Here is a 15,441-nt window from a genome sequence, read left to right as displayed (position 1 = left end):
AAGACAGTCAGGAAGTCATTAAAGACAAGCGAAGTAACATGAGTAAAATTTCAGCAACGGGAAGTGATATGTGACGTCTTTGGGATATGTTGGGTGAATCTGTTGGTTAGAGCACAGGGCTTGTTGGGGGTGGAGTGGAAAGGCAGACTGGGCCCAGGATGCAGGGTTTGAATTCTGAGCTAAGGAGGTGGGACTTCATTCATTAGGCCATGGAAAGCCACTGGAGGCTTCTGAGCAGGGAAGTGATAAAGACTGTGGAGAGACAGCTTAATGCCGGTATCCTTGGTGGATGCAGAGGGGAAAGTCCAGAGGTGGGAAGGGCAGAAGGAGGTTGTGGCAGCAGCCTAGGCAGAAGTGATCGAGTCTTGAACCAGAGCAGTGACAGTGGGTGGGGAGGGGAGAAACAGATGCGAGAGACATTGGGAAGGAAGAAATGGCAGACTTCAGAGGCTGATTAGATGTGGGGGTGAGGGAGTTTCTCAGCCATTCAAGGGAAAAATGCCACCTTCATCCTCCTGCTAACTTCAGCTCAATGGCAGGAGTGTATCAGTGACAAAGAGCTGGCGTGATAGGACCCTGGAAGCATCTGTAGAAAGTCATGAAGTCACATGCCTGTAGGCAGCTGAGTGTGAATGGGAAAAAAAAATTGTGTCACTAAATGGTCCTCTTGAAAAATGTGGAAGGAAATGAGCATTTATTTAAAAGAAAATCTGCTGGGAACATGATGCCCCATCTCTTGCAGTAGCTGAATTGCTCTGGAGGAATTGCTCCCACCCACCTGGCTGTGGTGTGGGCTGCATGTCCTTGAGAAGAGGATTAAAATCATGGCCAGAAGTAGCCCCCGGAGGTTTCCTTCGAGATTTTCTGCTCATTAGATCAGTCTGAACTTCAACGATGTCTGAGATGGGACATGCTGTTCTGCTAAAATATACACATGACTTTCAGAGAGATTTAAAAAATGGAATTTATTAAAGCAACAGTTGGCCAGTTCCATAGCAGTGGCCCCACTAACTGTGAGAATTTCTGCATTCACTTGATCATTCTGCACCTCCATCTCCTCACTTGTCAACATCAGGGTCTGGACAAGATAGAAGCTCCATTGTTTCTCCCTGGGCTAACCTTTTGTGATTCCATGTCCCTAATGGAACCTAACCTATTGAGGGTGGCTTCAATCAGAATGAGGTTGAAAGGAGGAACATCTTACAGATTTTATATTTAGGTGCCAAGTGTTTGGAGTCAACACTTTTGGGGGAACGGTTTTTCTCCCACTGAGCTCCAGTATTAAATAATGTCCTCTGCCTGCCCTTCATTACTTTTCCATTAAACAGAGCCACTGGCTGACAGATAGCCTGCTTTTTAGGCTGAGGATATTTTATATTCATCTTCCACTGGGTGGTATGTAGGGTTAATATAATTTTGACATAATTTATACCCATTGGAGTCATTTGGTGTTCAACAGGCAAGCAATAGAGCATCATGGTTAAGAAGCTAAGGCAGGGGAGATGCGGAGATGTTGGTCAAAGGGCACAAAGTTTCAGTTGTACAAAAGAAATAAATTCTGGAGATTGAATGTACAACATGGTGATGACAGTTAAAACTTCGTTGTATTCTTGAAATTTGCAAGTGTTTTCATTATTCACATACACGATACTATGGGAGGTGATGGATATTAATTAGCTTGAGCATGGTGATTATTTCACACTGTATATCAATCATCAAGTGGTGTACCTTAAATACATGTAATTTTTATTTGTCAGTGATAACTCAATAAAGCTAAAAAACAATAACACACAACAGAAGCCAAGGGAGTAGGTAATCTATGAAGTGTGAAGCCGGGGTTTGAACTCACAAAGCCTAGCTGGGAGGACCCTGTTCCACATGCTACTTGATTCAGGTGCCTTTGTATTAGTGCACTCAGGCTGCCATAGCCAAATACCACAGATTGGGTGACTTGAACAACGTAAGTAATTTTCTTACAGTTCTGGAGGCTGCAAGTCCAAGATCAAGGTGTCGTCAAATTTGGTTTCTCCTGAGGCTTCTCTCCTTGGCTTGCAGGCCATCTTTTCTCTGTGTCCTCCCCTGGCCTTTCCTCTTTATACACATGGAGAGAAACAGTTGTTTTCTCTTCCTCTTCTTCTTCTTCTTTTTTTTTTGACAGAGTTTTTGCTCTGTCAGCCAGGCTAGAGTGCAGTGGCGCAATCTCGTCTCACTGCATCCTCTGCATCCTGGGTTCAAATGATTCTCCTGCCTCAGCCTCCTGAGTAGCTGGGATTACAGGTGTCTGCCACCATTCCTGGCTAATTTTGTATTTTTAGTAGAGATGGGGTCTCACCACATTGGCTAGGCTGATCTTGAACTCTGACCTCAGGTGATCCACCCGCTTCAGCCTCCCAAAGTGCCGGGATTACAGGCATGAGCCACCATGCTGTCCTCTCTTCCTCTTCTTATAAGAATGCAAGTCTCTCTGGATTAGGTCCCTACTCATATGATCTCATTTAATCTTAACCACCTCTTGAAAGGTCTTATCTTTACATATAGTAACATTGGGAGGAGGGCTTCAAAATATAGATTTTGGGGGATCACAGCTCAGTCCTTAACAACCTTCCTCATGGAGTCATTGAGAAGATGAAATGAGATTGCATGTGAAAAGGATGTGATGAGGACAGTGCCCGGCATACAGTTACTGCTCAGGGCTGCTGCTCTTGTCATTGTCATTGTTACCTTTTGATGTGGACACAGGGAAGGGACTAAAACTCTTACAAGGTGCTAAGAACCCCCAAGGGGGGTTTCCTCTTCTCTCCGTTCTTACCACCTAAGCCGCCAATATCTCTTGCTTGGAGCCCTGTGTCAGACTCCTGACTTCTCCCTGGTTCCACACGTGTCTCCTCTGTCCGCATTATCCAGATAAGCATGTGTTTTTAACGTATAAGTCAGGTGATGTCACTCATTTACTTAAAATCCTCTGACTCTCCATTAAACTTTGATGGCTGTGCTAACTCCCAGTCATGGCTTCCAACCCCTCCTGCCCTCCTCTCCCACCTCGTTTCCAGTCAGGATTCCCCTTGTTCACTATGGTTTAGCGACACTGGACTCCTTTTAATTTCTTGAAAACACCAAGAAAATTCTAACCTTTAGGGCCTTTGCCCTCGCTTGTTTTTAATTCCTAAACATTCTTTCCTCAAATATCTACTGGGTTTGCTGCCTTATCTCATCCAGGTCTGAGCTCAAAATATACCTCCCTGCCACTCTCTCTAAAGCTTCTCCCTCTCCTGTGGTTACTCTCCACTTTATTGCCCTGGTTTGTTTTCTTTATGGTACTTAGTACCATCTAAATGACCTAATCTTATTTGTTTATTTGCTTGTTTATTATCTTTTTTTTCTTATAAACTATACACCCTCGGAATGAAAGGATCTTTTCTCTTTGGTTCATTGCTGTAACTCTAGTGTCTGGCACAGAGTATAAGCTCAAAGTATATTATTTGAATGAATAAATGAGCTTGAATATGGAGATTTAAAGTAGGAGGGAACTTCTCGGGATAAACATCTACAAACTGAGGGCAAAGATCACAATGGCAAAGTGGAGGAAGGGGTATTCCTCCCCGCCCCCATGTAAGTCTTATTCAGAAGGCCTATTCTGGGACCAGGTACAAGCATTTGAATTTTGGTTCTTGTAGTAGAATGTAATATTAATAAAATTTTCTTGAGTTTTGGAATTTGGACGACTTTGTTCTTCTTTAATTTATTGCAGGCCCTCAAACGGTATGGCTGCTGAGAAAAGTATCCAGGCATGAGTCGTGGAACGTAAGTCTTGTCTTATGAGCCTTGGCTGTGGCCATCTTAACTCTTCTCTTGACCCTGATGGCCTTCCCCTGCATGCTTAGTCCTGCCCATGCCCAGGGGTCATGCTTTCTAGATTAGAGAGTATACTATGCACTCTTTCTAGGGTGATATTCTAAGTATTTAACAACCAGTATAACAATGACACTGACCATTCAGCTGTAAACAACCAGTACAGCTGAACTAATGTGTATTAGCTGAAAGTCAGCTCTGACTACCCCATCAATCCCCTCCGTAGTGAATATTTTCTTAGACAGATTTCTCTATTGCCAAAGGGGAAGTGGCTGCATTGACCTGCCCATCAACCTTCCCCTCCCCACCTACACCAGCGCAGCCTTTTCCTGTGAAGTGCTTCATTTTCTCCATTATAGCCAGAGTCCCTTTTTCTTTCTTGGGGTCTAGTACTAGCAGCCTGCCAAGCACACCCATTCATTCAATGAGTGTTTATTGAACACTTTGTATGTTTCAGATGCTGTGTTGCATGCTGGAGATAGAGCAATGAACAGACATGAGTCGCCTCCCTTGTGGAGCTTACATTAAGGATATTCCAATATTTCTGCATAGTTTTTTTATAAAGTACAGGCCCTCCATATCTATGGGTTCCGAATCTATGGATTCAGTTGACAATATCCAGTTAAAAAAAGTTTCACAAAGTTCCAAAGAGCAAAACTTGAACTTGCTGTGTGCCTAGTACTATGTTGAATCAAACAAACGACATGATGTGTAGACGTTGTATTAGATGTTATTAGTACTCTAGAGATGATTTAAAGTGTTCAAGAGGATGTGTGTAGGTTATATCCAAATACTAAGCAATTATATAAGGGAGCATCCGAGGATTCTGGTGTCCCTGGGGGTGGTCCTGGAACCAATCCCTCACTGATACTGAGGGATGACTGTGGAATATTGAGTTACTAAGTTATTGAAGTGTTGGGGATGTAAGTGAAGAAGGAGAAAACATACTTGAGATATAACAGGATGGGTTTACTGCTCAGTTCTCATGAACTTCAACCTTCTGCCCCAAGGGGTGGCACCCTTCTCTCTGTACTGCTTAGTTTTCCCAGGTCTTATCCACAGATGGATTATCCACCTGAAGCCACACCAAATCATCTGCATGTATTGCTGCTGTCTGGAGGCTTCTCCCTCATAGTGCTGTGCACTGTGGGTACTGATGCTGGCTTAAGTCATCTTGGACATTTGCAGGCCTTTTTAAACAAGGATCTAAAATTTTCATCTATCAAGCCTTACCTCCCTTTTTGCCTTTTCACATTTCTCTCTTGACAGAACACAGGGTTTTGATACAACTCTCAGTGGAGTTGCTCCATGTTTTGGCAGACTGAGAGTCCCACACGCGTCCTGCCTGTACTCCTCCCACATAAGACATCCTATTACACCAGGAGAAAGTGTGGGCCTGCTCTTTTAAATGCAGACGTGAGCCAGCTACTTCTAGTGGAATTCTATCACCCCCCTTTCCCTCAGGCTTGCTCTGCTAGTTCTTTTCTGCTAACTCATTTTCTTTTGGTAATTTTGTCTCCTGAATCACGACTCAATCTGATATGCAGACTCATTTGGCTCTTAATATTCTCCATTCCAACAGACAGAAAAGTATTTCAGTTAAGAAGTTTTTTGTTGCAGATAATGGAAAACTCAATCCAAATTGGGTAAAGGTGAAAAAGGGAACCTGTTTGCTCTGGAACTAAATGGTTTGGGCAAGGCTTTAGTTAGGACTCAAATGAAGTGACCAGAACTTGGCATCTTTCCCCATTTATCGGCTCTCACAATCCTTGAGAATGGCCCCATTATCAAGTAGACTTTCCCTTTGTGTGAGAAGATGATTGTGAACATCTCCCAGGCAGTTTTGTCATTTATATCTGAGAGAAAGAGAAACTTTGCCTCCCTCAGGGTTCAACCCAAGACTGAGTCTTGTTTGTTCTGATGGGCTTGATTTTGATCATGTACTTTTCCTTAACCAATCACTGTGGTCATGGGGTACATAGAATGGCATAAGTCAATCAGGATTCAACTCCTGTTGTTGGGGGTGGAGCCAAGCATACCAAATTGCTTGGCTCAAAAATTCTCGGCAATGTTGGGAAAGGCAAAGTGGGAATAAATGCTGGGGCAGCAATAGATGTTTTCTACAGCAAGCAACTTGACTTTGTCTTGTAAGTTTGCTCTTGCCTCCAGAATTGATGTGTCATTCTACTCTACTTTTTCTTTTGGTGGGGGCGTATGGTCTTGGAGATGTTGTGCCATCTTCCCTGACCCCATACCAGATGATTGCAATAGCTTAGATACTTTAAATGCAAAAGACACCCTTTTCTGCAACAAGATTATCATTTCACCATGATAATCATGGTAAAAACTAAATGCAAGTTAATAGTGATAGGTACATCAAAAGTAGGTAAAACAGTCCAAGTTTGTCAAGGTCTCGAGGACAATCTTATTGATTTTATTTGGCTTGATATCTGTGACATTTATCACAATTTATGTCCTATAACTTTTAGTTTTATCCCAATAGAGGAGTTCTTAGAATGATAAGATAGAATTCAAGACCCTCATTTTTCTTGTTAGAAACAGACCCAAACAGGCCACATGACTTGCCCAAGCTCACATGGCAATACCCAGTGCCTGGAATTCTGATCTTAGTCTCCTGCCTTCATTGTCCCTGTGAGTGTCCACCAAGTGGCAGTAAGATGTCACGACTTGGTCTTCTGACCCCAGGTGCTACATATGTCCTTCTGTTCTCACTGGAGCTACTAAGCCTACAGTTACAAATTTATAGAACTTCCATTTCTTTTAAAAGGAAAAATATAAATTTATTATTAAAACTGATAGAGTTAAACATTATATTTTTCTAGCAGATCACAAAAGAAACATAAGCCAGATGTACAATTACATATTTTCTCACTATTCACTAATTGTAATTTATAGCTAAAGTAATCCTAGCAGTATTTGCAAACTTTGACTAAAATTTTTGAAGTCTATGTTACTCTTGGGTGTCTTACCTAAGACTTCTAGGACTCTGAGACATCAGGCCTGTTAAGCACCAAAAACTGCTGCAGCTTCTTTTGGCTGATAGTATTCATTCATTCATTAAACAAACCTTTGGTCAGGTCCTTCAGATTAGAGAGTCATTCATATGAGTGCTTTTGTTCTCAGCATGCTAAAATGTATCTGGAGAATTGGGTTTTCCTTTTCTTAGTTTTCTATTTCATGTCATCATGGCTATCACAATAATGATAACATACATGTGTATCTATGTGTGTATATGTATATGTATGTATATTTCTGAGCACTTTACATATATTAACTCTGTTAATGTTCATGACAGCCTGATTAGTAAGTATTACTACCACATACACATTTTATAGATGAGAAAATGGAAGTCCAGAGAAGTTATGTAACTTACCAAAGATCACACATCTGGTGAGTGATGGACCTGGGATTTGAACCCAGGCAGTCTAGCTCCAGAGTCAATGCCTTGAGCCCTTGGAGATAAGGAAGGCTCTGGACAGAGGGTGTATAGACTACACAGACAAGGAACTGTCTTTTGATCAATTTTTCTCAAAGAAGAAGTGGGAAATTTTTTACTTTATATTAAAGAATAAAATCAATACCATTTCCAGCTTACTCTGGGAAGATTGCTAAAATAATGTAATAAACAGTTGTTTCTGACTTCTGGTTATAGAGGTCCATGAGTGCTTGTCTGTTAGAGAAAGGGCTATTCTAATAGAGTTCTTGAATATGTCTCTGTCCAGATACTGCATCTGGCCTATTCTCACCCAGAGTCGCTTTTATCTGGCTACCCAAGAGATGGCTCTCTTTGTAGTTCATTCCAAACTCTAACTCTTCAGGGCAGGCAATCTGGGATGGTAGAAAGACCAGTGGACTGAGAGGGCTGAAGTTTGTCTCTAACCCAAGGCGTTTCCCTTCTCTAATCAGCCTTACTTTCCTCATTTGATCAAAGAAGCATTTCCATTAGATGACCTCTATAGTGTGTTCAGCTCTAAACACCCCAAGTCTTGGTTACCTTGTTTAGTGTACCTTCCAAATCTCTCTAATGGTAGATAGTAGAAATTCTGACTTTGATGAATGAAATGAAGTGGGCTATTTCTGTTCACACAGAGAATCCTGGAGGTGATGGAGGGGCTATTCATGGCTGGTATAGATGCCCATGGTTGTCATCCAACACCTTGGTTTCTTCCATTTTTTCCTGTTTTGTCATTCATAGTATGTGCCTTTCATCCTCATGACTACAAGATGGTTGCTGTGCCTCCAGGAGTTGAGATCATGTTCCCAGCAGAAAAGGAGGAAGGAGGAAAGAAGAGAAAGTGCCAGTATTGAAAAAAACAGAAGTTTTCCTCAGAAATCCCTGATAGACTTCTGCTTTTGTCTCACTGGCCAGAGTTGGGCCATATGACTGCTCCTTTTAATGAAGGTCTGGGAAAATAAGTGTTTCCCGCTGAGTATATTGTAGCCCTGAACAAAATTGAAGTTTTATGGTGAGGAAGAAAAAGAGGCCCCAATGGGGAAATTACTAGCAGTTACAGCACATGCCAGGGCCTTCTAAGCTTAGAAACAGACAGATAGATCAACAAACAAACAAACAAACAAACAAACAAATCTCTTAAACAAATCTCTTTCTCCATTTTCTTCCTCTCTGGCTGGATATAGAATTATTCCTTGACTAACCTCTATTATTGTTAAACATAATGAATTATTATTCATATATAGTTAATAAAATAACCACTAATTTATGCATAAAGACATGAACAATTAGACTAAAGAGTTCTAGATTTCACTTGTCAAGGGAAGAGATGGGCATAATTCTCCACAGTAGGTAGAAAACAAAGTGAAGAAAGAACAGGACTGACCCAAGAGGCCCGACAGCCAGGTTTGGATTCTAATTTCAGTTTAGTGTGTCACTTGGGAGATACAACTTCACCTATGATTACAGCTTATCCTACTTTATTATATAAAAGTAAATGAGATGGTGGGCTAAAACTATTTACATCCCTTGAAAAAGAGCTATTTAAAAAAGTAAATCTGAGATAAAATATGTATTCACTCATATAGATCCTTCTGGGGAACTACTAATTTGGAGTTTGTCATCATTCAGGCAGAAGTTGGATTCCAGAGGGGCTCTTTGGTCTTCTTAAGAGAATAAACTGTTTGCAGGCACTAGAAAAGCACTTGTATTTTGCAAAAGTAAAAGGAATGATCAATAGAATTTTTCTTCTTAGCTATTCAAGATTTTTACTTGGCAATGCATTGTTACCTCAGTCTACTTTTATGTTTTTCCTAAAAGTGAAAAAATTCTATTCTTTAAAAATGTCTTATAATTCAGACTTTTAAAAATGGATGCAGAGTCATTATTTATGTATCTCAGTGAGTTCTTGCTGCATTATTATCCCAATAGGAAAACCCATTGTGGTTCTGTGTTAGGATTCACTTTGGGTCAGTAGAAAGAATGATGACCTTCTCTGAAGTAGTGACCTTTGTTTCCTCTCCACTTAGAAAACATCTTGGCAAAGTATATGAAGTCAGTCCTCAGCAGGCTAAAGAGTTGCTGACTTACTCTCCTTACTGTTATGAGATGATATGTATCATCTGCCCATTACTAAGCATGGCATGTAAGTAGGTGTTTAGTAGATGGTAGCTATAATTGTAAAAGGCAGAATAGTAGAGTGATTAAGGAAATGGGACCTGAGGTGTGACACCCTGAGATTGGAATTCCAATGCTAACGCTTACCAGCTGGGCAACTCATTTCTCCCTGACCCTCAATTTCTCATCTGTACGATGGTAATAATAATACCTACATCATAGGGTTGTTGTGAGGATTAAATGAAATATGGTAGGTAAGGTGCCTGACACCAGGCCTGGCACATATTAAGTCCTCAGTAGATGGTAGCTAGTAGTCATTTTGCTGTTGCCAATGTGTGTCTCATCTAGACAGTGACAGATTCAAACGTGTCTGCATGATCCAAATCAGACCAACACAACCCAAGGTGTGCTTCTGAGTTCTTCCCAGACGATAATTTGGGGTGTCTGGAGTCAAGAAACTTAATGCTGAATCCACCTTCAGTGTCGAGGATGTTGGCTCCCACTGTACTGAGGGTCATTTGAGAAAGTCTTCATTTGCCCTCCGAGGAAGGGAGAGAGAAAGGTGCTTTGGCTGTTAACTTCCTAACACCAGGTGGCTCAGTTGTCCTGAGAAACCATGATATGCATTTTGCAAAAGTCTCCAGCAGAGCCTTTTGCTTGTTGCCCAGTCTATGCAGCCCATCTAGATTTTGTTTGAGCCCCATCTCTTGATTGTAAAGGGGACTCATTCACTTATAGGAAGAAGCTGAATCCCCTTTTGATTCCTAACACAGTTTTGAGCAAAGGGATGGTGCATCTTTGCACATGCTGCCAGGGGAAGGGTGAAAGCATTCTAATACCACCCTGGGAAAGAGGTATAGATCTGCAATTGATTGGCCACATTTTCCTTCCATATTAGGCAGCTGCCTAGGTGAGCACTAGTCCCAATATGATCAGTGTTTAATATTGGCATCATACTTTCTGTTTTTAAAAAGCTTCAAAAATCAATTCCTCATTAACCTGATTGAAAGAGAAGTTATGCCTCCTCTGCTATGTTCTGAACAGGACATAGATCACTGCAGGTGCTCGATTAATATTAAGCATTTAATCCTTACCATGCTTCCCACCCAAATAGGCCACTGGAATTCATTTTCCTAGAGATGAGAGTCTTCACTTCTAAACCAATGTTGCTTTCTGTAAATCTCAAACGTTCCCAAACATGAGGACTCTCTTGTAGACAATGTTAAGACCTGCCTAGTGATCACCCTTTTCAGAAGGTCGTGGGGTTCATTTTGCTCTCAGCACTCTTTCTGGTAATCTCTGAAAGGAAGGAAGCTGAGCAATGGAGTTACCTAAAATTACGTGGCGCGTATTCCTGTAGTTGAGTAGAATCTCTCCTTGAAGGAAGACGCTTGTATTACAGTGGACAGGATAATAGGAAGTGAAAGCCTCAGTCATAATGCTGCCATTCTTTTAAGACTATTCACACATGCACAGATGACACAGATATGTCCTATCTAGTCATCTGGATGCAAGAACATTTTGAACTTTGCAATATTATCCTACATAAGGAACTGTGATATTCATTTTATTCCTTTGAAGTTTCCATAATGGGATCCTTCAGTTTGGAACATCTACATGTTCAACCTTTCAGAAAATGCAACTGTAGAAGAAAGATGTGCTTGTGCAGGAGTGTGTGGGAGGGCACTATTCAATCTTGCTTTCTGGCCCCCAATCTTCATTTCTCAGAAGAAGGTTAAGAGAGTGACTGAGCTGGTGATAAGACCCAATCTGGAGAGGGAAGATACATCTGGATAAGATGCCTGCTTAAGGCTTAACTCCTCCAGGGAAATGCAAAAGCCGTGCTGCTGAGGCGTTTTCAGGCTGCCTCTGTGGCACAGCCTAAGCAGCATATAATATGGGACAAGTGATGTTTGCTTACAGAAAGAACACTGATAAATGTCTGGCCATTAAGGTCAGACCATGGAGAAGGGAACAGCACACAGCTCTGAAACAACTGGCATAAAATTTAGCAGTGGACGGAGACACTCTCTTACATTCTGGCTTAATGCAGTTTGGACAAAGCTTGAATTCAGCGAATGATGTATCAGAGTGAAATATTACAATTTATTTTAAGCCTTCCATTTTTTTCTTTGTCTGCCAACTGGGTCTACCCACCTGTTTAAAAAGAGCCAGAGAACAGACTATAAATTCTTTACTATAGGAAAGCAAGAATATTCTAGATTTTGGTAATGACATCATTTCGCACTACAGTGATGTTTTTCATGAGAGATTTTTTTGAGGACTTTCAGAATGATAATTAAACTATACAACATCCACACAAACTTAGAAATTTCTTTAGACTTTTTCTTTTTCTTTCTTATTTTTAATATTTTTTTTTAGCAGAGGAAAGAAGAAAAGGGTAGCTAAGAATGGTTAAGCCAGTCAGTGGTGCTGGACCTGTGGAGATGACTCAGGACCGTGACTCAGGGCCCCAACATCACTCTCTAAATATCCCTTTGATAGCCACTCATCCCTGTGAAACCCAGTTTGATCATCATTTTCTGTGTGGTGTCATATGGGACTGTCATATGTATCTAGATAAGGTTGGAGAATCATTTTGCCAAGGACTCTTATATCTATACCCTTCGTTCACTCATATTGGACAGGCATTCATTCTGGGTCATTGTATGGGATTAAAAATGGCCATGAGCCTTGCATTCTGTCCAGGGCCGTGGTCTTCTGTTGCTCAGTGATTGATTCTTTTGCTGTGATTACGCAGCTGTGCCTTTGCTCATATCACTCTATCTGCCGTAAGTGCCTTATTTCTCTTTTCTTTTGATTAAATGCTTTACATCTTTAAAGCTTATATCTTTGTTTCCTTTGTGAAACACAAGCCCATAACATGAATTATATTATGCATTTGCCTATCATCATATCCTATGTGTGACACTGCTTGTACCCTTATTTTATATTACATAATGATGAGACAGGGTGATTAACACACACTTCACAGGTATATAGGAAGGTTTGAATTAATATGTGAAAGTGATTATAAACTGTCAAACTATTAAAGTATATATAAGATGAATTGTAACATTTTTTGAAATGCTCAGTGTTTAATGAGTAAGTCATCTCGCCAGGAATGACCAAAAAGTTAGCAAAGGCAGAACCCTCCCTTACCCTTGGTCTCCTCCAGTGTCTAGCACTGTGTCTCTAAAGAACATATGCTCAGAAACTTAGTTGGTTGGTTGATTGGTTGATTGTTTTCCATATTTAAAGTTCTACCATCTGCTGAACTATTATCAGGCACATCCCATGATGCTTTCCTGATTTTTAGATAGACAGGTAGGCCAGTGAAGTGTGGATGAATTCATTTTTAAAAGGTTAGGTGGTGATTGAATGATTAGCTCCTTGGCAAGGAAAGTATTTCTCTTTTACATCATTACAGATGCACAGTGGTACCTTTCAGGAGTCTGTTTTTGAGAGGTATAGAATACTTTAAAGATGTTTCACAGTAGGGAAGCTTTTATTGCCAAGGAAGACATTTAGTGGTTTCAAGGCTCTGTCAGAGCATCCTGGTACCTAGGCCAATTGAAAAGGGAATCCTCATAGAGGATTCTATGTCACTCACCATCTCTGTGAAGCCTGAGAAGCCCAGAGTGGGATTTCCCCCATGCACCTTCCTCTTCATTACTAGGAGCTAGTTATATGGGGAGGGGGTCAAATTCTATAGAAAAATGTCTGCACTCTCTGAATTTGATGTCTTCTTTTTAATGTCAGGTATAGTCTATAATACAGCAAAATTACATATCCCCCTTTTAGAGTTCACCTTATCAGCGAAGATATAGTGATGTCAGGTAGTTGCTGAATCGCCTCTTCCTGGTGAGCACCGCTCCCCTCCCACTACCATGCCCTGTGTTATTTTCTGGAATCTTAGGTTTTTGTTAAGAGTTTTTATAGATTAAAAATAATTGACAGATGCATTTCAACCATTTCTGTTAGCTTCTTTCTGTCTACCTCCTCCCTGACTCCTCTCCTGATCTGAGCTGCTTCCAGGTTCTATCACATGGGAAAGAGATACCTCTAAGTTCCAATTGGCCAAAACCACATAGATCATTCTACAACTCATGATAATGATTCCTTTCTTTCCTCTATTCCCTTTTTTCTAAGAAGTATGCAAAACTTTGTTGAGGTTGTTGCTGAGTATTCTTGGTGATTCCACATCAGAAAGATTAGAAGAGATAATGTCATGAATTGGACAAATGTGAGGCACCAAGAAAGGGAAAATTTGGTTCCTGTAAAAAAAAAAAAATGTGATTTGGTGGAAATCTTCAGAACCCATCTTGGGAATCCAACTTCTCCCTTTTCCTTACTGCAAGAACCTTGCCTCTTTCTTGCCAGTGTGGCCCTATCTCACTGCACTTTGCCCTCCCATTTGCTGGTAAGCATCAACTGTGATGTTATAAAGCAATTTGAGCCTGGGGCAATTGGTCCCTGAAAGAGAAGCAGAAGTTCCCATTTGCTTATAGTACCTGAAACGCTGGGGGCTGTCCTGCCACTCCAACCACTGTTACTGTTATTGCTGTTTCTTGCTAATATTCTTGGATATCTTGTGAAAGAGAACATAAGAAATTACATTTCAGATGGGGTCATGCCTTTTTCTCTTCTCCTGTAGAAAGATTTCTCAAGTATGGTGTAGGGTTTTTCAAGGGAAATTCGCAGGGGCCCTGCTCTGGACCACGACCCTGTGTAGTGGGGTGGCGTTTGGCACAGTGTAGGTCTGTCTTGGGCTCTGTCCACTGGGGTTAGTGACTGCGTGTACCCGAAGGTCTTCATTACAGTGCTTACTTGCCACTGGCACAGATGGAATGACATTATGCGATGTGGCCTTAAGTTAATGGAGAGTGATTTTTTTAAAAAAAACAGACATAATAGAAGTTGTACCTCTAAATGAGGGTTGTGCCCTTCGAAAGTTGCAGCATGGAAAGCAATGCGTTTAATCCTTTGGTGCTTTCCTGAGCCAAGCGCTGTTATGACTTCTGATTTGAAGTTACCTTCAGGGTCTGTGGCGCATTAAAAATATATTTATAAAATATGTGTTGTGCTATTTTTCCTGATTACAAAAGTTATATAGATTTGTTGCAGAAAGTTTGGAATGTACAGGAGAACACAATTAAAAAAATAAATTATCGATAATCTTGGTTTCCTGAGATGACCTCCATCAAAATGAATGTATACCTTTCTGGTAATTTTTTGTGCATCTACAAATATGGATGTAAATACACATGTGGTTACATATGCATGTTTATTCATTGATTTGGGGCAATAATCTTCATACTGGCTTCTTGTTTGTTATTTAGGCTGTTTACCAACATGTTGTGGCACATTGCTTTGAACATTCTCAGTAGTCCAGGTATTTTTCTTTAAGGGGGTGGATTTTATATTTGGAAATAGCCAGAGTCATTTAGAGCCAAACCTAGGCATCTCTGCTATCAAACTAGCTGATATGTTTTGGGAAAACAAACAGAATCCAGTGACTATAGAATAATAAATCTGGTTTTGTTGGGTGGATCAATCTGACTTAATACTATATCCAAAAGCAGAGTTCCATGAATGTTTTAAGCCATGATATATCATTGGCTTAAGTGTATGGATTTCCAAGGTGAATAATTTGAAGAAGGCACTCTTAGATATAAAACTTCTGTATTTAAAGGAACATGTGTTCACTCACTGAAAGTGAGGCAGGAAATTTCTCCCATAGTCTTGAGCTTCTATGTTTTAAGCAGCATGGTGGCCAGGTATTAATGGCATCTTTATGTTTTTGAAAGCCAACTTTTGCAGGATCCTGAACCTCTCTTAGCCTGGCATGGAGGTTAGTCCGATAGTTAAGACTGATCCTGGCCGGGCGCGGTGGCTCACGCCTGTAATCCCAGCACTTTGGGAGGCCGAGGCGGGTGGATCACGAGGTCAAGAGATCGAGACCATCCTGGTCAACATGGTGAAACCCCGTCTCTACTAAA

The sequence above is a fragment of the Cebus imitator genome, unplaced genomic scaffold (assembly GCF_001604975.1).
Source record: "Cebus imitator isolate Cc_AM_T3 unplaced genomic scaffold, Cebus_imitator-1.0 Scaffold54, whole genome shotgun sequence".
In the NCBI taxonomy this organism is placed as follows: domain Eukaryota; kingdom Metazoa; phylum Chordata; class Mammalia; order Primates; family Cebidae; genus Cebus; species Cebus imitator.
The sequence above is the reverse complement of the archived record's forward strand: the minus strand, read 5'-3'. Positions refer to the sequence as shown.